Consider the following 8,687-nt stretch of genomic DNA (forward strand, 5'->3'; position numbering starts at 1 on the left):
GGGACGTGTGGGCACGGCGTGGGCCCTCGCTGCCACCGTGGGGCCCCGGCCGAGGGACCGGGTGCGGCACAGCAGGCTTTGGCTGGTTAGGGCGCAAGGCTGAAGAAGCTTGGACGCTGTGGCTCCAGGCCAGCCGGATGACGTCACGGCACAGATGTGTCGGAACCGAATGTTGTTTCTCTATTAGATATCGAAAAAGGGGAATTGATCTGAAGAAGTAGAGCACAATGTATTTTGTAACTTGCCCTTGGAAACAGCTCATCTGAAAAAGTAGAAATACCATCTATTTCAGTAACATATTTTGGAAATATAGTTGTTGAATTATGTGATTAATTCTCACTTGTAGAACTGTAATAGTTGGGAATAGTATGGGAATAGTATGATGGACTACAAAGCATGCTGTAAGGCTGCTCTGTTTGGATAAGAGGTCCTCAGCAAAAGGAAAGCAGACTTGTCAAACACCAGAGAAGCCAGGGCCTCCGCGCAAGGCCAAACTGCCTCACTCTGTGGGTAGGCCTGGATACAAGAGGGGCAGGCATCAGGATGCCCCCCTCTGTCCTCCTTCCACATTGATCTCTATCCAAGGATGAACAGGTGTCCGGAAGTAATGGCCGAGTGCTGAGTAAGCAAGTGTTAGAAGTTAATTAATTACCAATAGACATGCTTAGCTGGCAACAATTTATGTTCAGCCAGTATCTGTATGTTTAGATGAGCGTTGGGAAGATTGTGAACCTGACGTACTCAGCCAGTGAGGAACCAGGGGAGGAAAAGATAAGCATCGGGTAATAGGGCATAAAAGATGGAACACTGCTTTCTGCAGGCGCTCCTGCTTGCAGGATGCCCGCCATTGCAATTGTGAATAAAATCTGCTTTGATCAGAGATAGCGTCCTGATCAATTATTGGGATATTTCCAACACTACCAAGATTTTTAAATTTCAGATCAGCAGAGGTGAGGGAACGGGTCTCTGCCGTGCGGAGGTGGGCCCTGTCCCGTGCCGGGTCACCAGACCCAGGTTCGCATGCCGTGCCTGTGGGGCTGCTCTGAAGAGCTTCTTCCTTCCCTAGTTCCAGGGGGCCCTGCCATAAGGCTGCTGCAGAGGCCGAAGACGCTTCCCCTCTCCATGCTGCTGAGCTGCGAGCCAGGCACGAGGCAGCAGGATGCGGCCAAGAAGCCTTCTGCCAGGTGGGAGCCTTGGGCAAAAAGAGGAAGGAGATGCATGAGCTCATGTTGGAGTCGCCTCCCCTTTGGACCTGCCAGCTCTCGGGACTCAGAAAGCCTCCTGACACACATGCGTCCCAGTGGGGGCCGTTCTCTCAAGGGATGGCAAGTGCACAGCATGATTGCCTGAGGCAGACACGCCAGCTTCATTTTCCACCCCGGTCCCCCATCTCTGGGGGTGCTGAATCCTGATCCCGATGGGTCGCAGAAGCTCTTCTCCCTTCAGGGGTCTCTCCACATTGCAGCGGAGCCCATCTTTATGATTGTGGGAGCACGAGGGGAGACCAAGGTGCCCCGGGCTCCTGCACACTCCTCTTGGTGTCTGTTTGCAGCGTGCTCCCGCCGGGTGCAGGCAGGCCACCCGGGACAAAGAAAGCGGGACAAAAGGAACCAGCTCCTCCAGCCCAGCCCAGCGCAGCACTCCCTGCAATGGAAGACTCTAAGAGAGCGCTGCAGGTACCGGCTCTGCCTTGCTGCAGGGACTGTGCTGCTTGAGATGGCACAAATCATAGAACCATCGAATCATAGAAAGCTTTGTGTTGGAAGGGACCATTCAGATCATCTAGTTCCAAGCCCGCTGCTATGGGCAGGGACACCTCTCTCTAGACCAGGTTGCACTAAGCCCAATCCAGCCTGGCCTTGCGTGCTTCCAGAGGGAGGGGAGCAAAAGCCTCTGAGTGTGCAGCCATCTGGAGCAGAGCCCTTGGGGTGCCATCGTTCCACATCTCTGTCCGCTCCTTCAGCTCCTCTGCAGGAGATGGAGGGTGCTGCACACCTTCCCTGTCTCTTCTCGCCTCCCAGCCTGCCACCTGGCACAGCACACTGATTTTGACCAGGGGCTGTGAGAGAGGATCGCGGCCGTTCTGGATCCCTGACAGCAGAGGCCTTGGGTCTCCACAGGCCTCTCAGCTGTGTTTGCCGCAGGTTCAGGGCCCCTGGACCTTCCGGGCCAAAGCAGTGCTGGCAGGCTGACAGAGGCGAGGGGCAGGAGCCCGGAGTTGAAGGAAGGCCCCAGGGGCTGAGCCTCATCCTGTTTGCTGCTGTGTCTCTGTGGCCCTGCAGGAGCTCCGCGAAGTGTCTGCATTGGGATACAAAGCGGACCGCTTGCGGCCTGTGTACCGGCAGCGGATCCAAGAAGCACAGGCTGAAAGGGCTGCATGGGAAGACGAGTGCAGGGAAGGACTGGCAGCCACCCCAGGTACTGACAGGCCTTGACCCTGCTGACAACAGTCACCATCCTCTGTGCCACGGAGTGAGGTTGGCAGGGCTCAGTGGGTGGGAGCAGGACGGGCCCCAAGCAGCAGGGCAGGGGCTGGCCTGCTCCTCCCTGGGAGGAGGGCTTGGTACCTGCCCCTGATGGAGAAGGGCAGCGGGCCAAGACCCCTGCTTGCCAGGGCCTGCTGCAGGGCCCTAGCCAGACGGCGTCTGGAAACAGCCCCGTGCTCCCGGCCGGCTTTGCTGACACCGTCTCCTCCTTGGCAGCGGTTCGCCAGGGCAAGCATGTGGGCTCCGCATCCTCCAACCCAGCCCAGGGGACAGCAGGTGGGGAAGAGACAGAGGAAGGCTGAGGACCCTGAGCTGGGAAATGAAATGGGAGCGGCAACCAAGCTGGTACTGCAGGCTCAGGAAGCGTGTGCGGGCTCTGTTTGCTGCTTGAGGCACTCGGGCAGCTGTGATGACGCTGCAGCTCAGGGACAGCCCCGGCCCAGGCCAAAAACTGCTGGCGGGGTGAAAGGCTGGGGACACACGGCACCACGGGGCTGCGGGGCTGGGTGAGGGGAGAGGCAGAGGGGGCTCAGCAGAGCCTGAGGGATGCCTTTCTCCTCCTGTGGCAGCCTCCTTTCCCCAGGAGCGGCACAGGTTCTCAGAAGGCTGGAGCCGCACCTCCCCCAGCAGGAGGCTTTTGGCAGCACTGCGGAGAGAAACAGAGAAGCTGGAGCTGAAGCGGCAGTTCCCCTGGTAAGCTCCACAGGAAGCAGATCCTGAGACCCGGGCTGGAGCCCAGCCCGCAGTACTGCCCTGCGCTCAGCCCGTAACGCTCCGTACACTGTTCTTTTCACCTCCCTAGCGCTTGATGGTGGTTCCCCTCCAGAGGAGAAGGTGCTGGGAACAGTGGTGACAGCAGCGGAGCTCTTGGCAATGGGGCTGGGAAGCTTTCCAGATTTCCACCTCTGAATGGAAAATAAAGAGCGTTGGCGTTGTTCCCAGGCAGTCTGCTGGTGTCTTGTCTGTCGCCATAAACGAGGAAGCTGGAGCTGTGCTTTGAGAGAGGAATGCCTGCAGCTGGGAGCTGTAGAGCCAGGAGCCCTGCAAAGGCGGACGTGCTTCTAAGTGTAGCCAGGAACTTTCATACCAACTGTTACACTGATGTCCAGAAGGAGAACATTTCTGTTCTCTCTCTGGAAGCAGAGGAAATCATCCGAGCAGTTGTACTAACAGCATTAAGACCAAGATTTGAGGAGGCAGTCTGAAGGCCACATTAACCTTAACTGGAAGAACTGTACTGTGAGACACCATTTTCCTTGCCACAGGGAACACAGCTGGAGGGGAGGTCCAAAACAGGGGGGGAAATGAGGGGAAACCGGGGTGGCAGACGGTTCCCAGGCACACCTCTGAGCCTGGGAAGATCCTGGAGTGGATGCTCCTGGAAGAGATGCTAAGACACATGCGAGACGAGGAGGTGATCCAAGACAGCCAGCACGGCTTCACCGAGGGCAGATCGGGTCTGACCCATCCGGTGGCCTTCTACGATGGGAGTGATGGCATGGGTGGAGCAAGGAAGGGCAACTGATGTCATCCTTTCAAAGATCCCAGGGGGTATCGATGGGCCTTTGGAATAGCTGCCGTAGACACAGACAACATTAAGCAGCTGTCAGTTTTGCCTGGCCTGTCAGAAGATCCGTCTGTGGTGGGGTTGCTACAAGACAAAGAGCAACAGGTACCGACTGCAACAAAAACAGCGCACAGACAGTGCGGGCAGTACCGCACCAACAGGGGTTCCTTGCTCCCCATTCATCAGTTGATTCGTCAACTAGAGAGCCACGGAGTGATCAGCAAAAGTCACTCACCTTTTAACAGCCCCATAGGGCCAGTGCGTAAAGCCAGTGGAGAATGGAGGCCGACGAGAGACTACCGTGGCCTGAATGAAGTCACACCCCCACTGAGTGCTGCTGTGCCGAACATGCTAGAACTCCAGTATCAACTGGAGTCCAAAGCAGCCAAGTGGTACGCCACCACTGACATTGCTAATGCCTTCTTTTCCATTCCTTTGGCCACAGAATGCAGGCCACAGTTTGCTTTCACCTGGAGGGGTGTTTAGTATACCTGGAACCATTTTCCCCAAGGGTGGAAACACAGCCCAACCATTTGCCATGGGCTGATCCAAAGTGCGCTGGAACAGGGCAGTGCTCCCAAGCACCTGCAGTATATTGATGACATTGTTGTGTGGGGCAATACAGCAGGGGAAGTTTTCGAGAAAGGAGAATGAATAATCCAAATCCTTCTGCAAGCTGATTTCGCTATTAAGCGCAGCAAAGTGAAAGGGCCTGCACAGGAACTTCAATTCCTAGGAGAAAAGTGGCAAGATGGGCATGGTCACATCCCAGCAGATGTGATCTACAAAATCACTGCCATGTCTCTGCCCACTAATAAGAAAGAGACACAATCTTTTCTGGGTGTAGAGGGCTTTTGGAGAATGCACGTGTGTCAACGGTTTACGGGCGTTTGGCCCGGTTCCGTGACAAAGGGGACGGGGGACCCATGGGCCCACGCCCCGGAAAAAGGGAAGAGGGGAAAAGGGTAAGGAGGTGGCCCTGAGAGCAAAGAACAGTGGCAACAATCTGAGGAGAAACAACTAATTTACTAAATAAAATATCGGGATGCAAAACAACACACTATAATACAACATAATTACAATTTAAGCTGATAAATCCAATACAGAGAGAGAGAATGTCTCAAAATCAAGGTAGGCCTTACTCTACTACTGACGATAAGACAGCTGGAGAGCGAGGTGCTGCCAAGATGAGAGACGGCGGAAAAAGGGACGAGGTCTCGTGATCTGCAAGTTTTTATACTGCGAGCTTTTATCTTTTCCCTCCGGCTGGCAAATGGTAACAGAGGAGAAAAGTACCGTGGGGAATGTAGTAGTCCTTCTCTTCTGAGAACCAGGTACATCTACTACATGATGTTGTGATGTGGAGTACCAATAACCGAAAATCACAAAACCATGACAACGTTCCGAACTATAGCCTCATTGTGAGCCCCCTTTATCAGGTGACACGGAAGAAGAATCATTTTTCGTGGGGCCCTGAGCAGCAGCAGGCTTTTGAGCAGATTAAACAGGAGATAGCCCGTGCGGTGGCCCTGGGGCCAGTACGGTAGGGAGCGGATGTAAAGAACATCCTCTACACTGCTGCTGGAGAGAAAGGTCCCACCTGGAGTCTGTGGCAAAGAGCCTCAGAAGAGACCCGAGGCTGACCCCTGGGATTCTGAAGTCGAGCATACAAGGGGTCTGAAGAGTGCGACACTCCAACTGAGAAGGAGATCTTAGCCGCGTATGAGGGGGTTCGAGCTGCTTCCAAAGTAATTGGAACTGAAACACAACTTCTTCTTGCCCCTCGACTGCCGGTGCTCAACTGGATGTTTAAGGGAAAGGTTCCCTCCACCCATCATGCTACTGATGCCACTTGGAGTAAGTGGATTGTGTTGATTACTCAGCGAGCTCGGATGGGGAATCTCAGTCGTCCAGGGATCTTAGAAGTGATCACGGACTGGCCCGACGGTAAAAAGTTTGGAACATTGTCAGCAGAAGAGGTACCGCATGCTGAAGAGGCCCCACCGTACAAGGAATTACCAGAAAATGAAAAGAAATTTGCCCTGTTCACAGATGGATCCTGTCGTATTGTAGGGAAGCATTGCAGATGGAAATCTGCTGTGTGGAGCCCTACACGACAGGTTGCAGAGGCCATGGAAGGAAAAGGAGAATCCAGCCAATTTGCAGAGGTAAAGGCTGTCCAGCTGGCCTTAGTTGTTGCCGAACGGGAGAGGTGGCCAGTGCTTTATCTCATGGATGGTGGCAAATGCCTGATGGGGGTGGTTACAGCAGTGGGAACAAAATAACTGGCAATGAAGGGGTAAACCTATTTGGGCTGCTGAACTGTGGAAAGGCATTGCTGCCCGAATTAAGGATATGGTTGTAAAGGTGCGTCATGTAGATGCTCATGTGCCCAAGAGTCGGGCAACTGAAGAACAGCCAATCAACCATCAGGTAGACCGAGCCGCCAAAACAGAGGTGGCTCAAATAGACCTGGATTGTCAAAACAAAGGTGAACTGTTTCTAGCTCGCTGGGCCCATGAGACCTCGGGCCATCAAGGAAGAAACGCGACGTGTAAGTGGGCTAGAGACTGAGGGGTGGACTTAACTATGGGCGCTATTACACAGGTTATTCATGACTGTGACACATGCGGCACAATTAAACAAGCCAAGAGGATGAAACCTCTTTGGGAGGAAGGGCGACGGCAAAAGTATAAATGTGGGGAGGCGTGGCAGGTGGATTCTATCACCTTGCCACAAAGCCCCGATGGTAAGCGTTAACGTGCTCACCGTGATGGAGGCAACCGCCAGGTGGCTCGAAACATTTCCAGTACCCCATGCTACTGCCCAAACCACCATATTAGATCTTGAGAAACAAGTCCTGTGGCGGCATGGCACTCCGGAAAGAATTGAGTCCAATAATGGGACTCATTTCAGAAATTCCCTTGTGGATAGTTAGGCCAAAGATCATGGCATTGAGCGGATCTATCGTATCACCTATCATGCACCAGCTTCTGTGAAATTTGAAGCACTGGATGAAGCATTTAGCAGAAGCCACCTGGTTGGTCAACACTCACGGATCCATCAATCGATCTGGTCCTACCCAGTCTAGCTCCCTACATAGTGTAGAGGGAGATAAGGTCCCTGTAGTACACGTAAAGAGCATGCTGGGAAGAGCGGTTTGGGTCCTTCCAGCCTCTGGAAAGGGGAACCCTCTCCGTGGCACTGTGTTTGCTCAGGGACCTGGGTCCACGTGGTGGGTGATGGGGAAAAACAGGGATGTTCAGTGTGTACCGCAAGGGAATTTGATGCTGGGGGAGTGCAGACAGTAATTCCACGTATATATAGGTATATAGGTACGTGTGTAATGCATGGTAATTACTGGTTGTTGGTATATAAATATATGTTAAGCGTGATGTAGTGATGTGGAATAAGGGGTGGAATGTCATGGTTTGGTGATGTTTTGTGGTCGGTATTCCACACCATAACATCATGGAAAGCACTGGCAGTTAAAGAGTTAATGTTCTGGTTCTGTGGACTGCCGTTTCTGGGTGCTTGGTTCTCGGAGGGGGAGGGGAGGAGCTGCATTCCCCAGGGCTCTGTGTGCCTGGGGGGGGTAGGAGGAGCTGCCTCACAGGCCTGGACGGGCTCGCTTTGTTCACTGCGGAGAAGCGCGTGGTTTCCCTGCGGCTTACAAAGCAAGGCCTCGGTTTTGGGCGCTCTCTCTCTCTCTCTCACTTTGTTGGATTTGTTGGCCTCAATTCCGCTATCATATGTAGTAAATTCACCTTCCTCCTCACTCAGACTGTTGCCGCTGTTTTGTTTTAGACCCGTCTACGATTCCCCTCCCCTTCCCCCTTTTCCTTTTTTCCCCAGGGCGTGGGTCCGCAGGTCCCCTGCCTCATCACTCACGGGACCGGGCCGGGCCAGCCCGTAAACCGCGGACAGTTTTTGTTTCTCTTTGCTTTCTTTCCTTTCCAGGCCGGTGGGCCTGTGGGCCTGCTGTCCCCCTGTCACGGACACAGATCCAGAGAGAACTCCGTGACAAGGATCCCACCCCTTGCATCAGTACCTGTGTTCGTCATTGTCACTGTCTGTCTTTGTAACTGTGAAGTGTGTTGTCAAAATGTGACCAGTGGAATTCCATTCCCCGTCTCAAATGCTCTTGTTTTCTGGGGGACATTGGTTACGACTCTTGCCCATGGCATTCAGTGTTCCTATGCCCTGGGGAAGCAGGTGGGCTCTGTTCCCCGGCAAAACACAAGGGAGTTTCACCCAATCCCTACAACTGGCTGGGATAAATAGCTGCTATGGATGAGGAGTGTGCAAAGAAATTCTGAAGAAGACCACGCTGGGTTGTATTTTGGCACACTGGAGGGACGTCACCGGTGAGCCAGGGGAAAATCTGAATAACAAACCGGGAACGCAAATGAAGTAATAGGACCGGTTTTTATCACTGAGGATTCTAATCGTGAGACTGAGTACTGGGTGTTTGTGGAAACCAAAGAACTGTATTGTTTGACTCGTGGGTTTTGAAGGAATGGGACAAACTGTTGGGATGGTATGTGGAAGTGTAATTGAGGGTAACGGTGGAACCGTGGAAAGACAAAAAACGGCAAAAGGGTTAAGGACAAACAGTGAGTCTGAGGTATTGG

At 53.5% G+C, this 8,687-nt stretch overlaps 1 long non-coding RNA gene across 1 annotated transcript; it reads left to right on the forward strand.

The window, feature by feature from the left end:
- Positions 1-954: 954 nt before the first annotated feature.
- On the forward strand, positions 955-2,786 carry LOC110391654. The gene is made up of 3 exons (XR_002434141.1): positions 955-1,184; positions 1,553-2,418; positions 2,703-2,786. It is a non-coding gene; the product is annotated as an uncharacterized LOC110391654 (long non-coding RNA).
- The last annotated feature ends 5,901 nt before the right edge of the window (positions 2,787-8,687 follow it).

This window comes from Numida meleagris, unplaced genomic scaffold (assembly GCF_002078875.1).
Source record: "Numida meleagris isolate 19003 breed g44 Domestic line unplaced genomic scaffold, NumMel1.0 unplaced_Scaffold440, whole genome shotgun sequence".
NCBI classification, from domain to species: Eukaryota; Metazoa; Chordata; class Aves; order Galliformes; family Numididae; genus Numida; species Numida meleagris.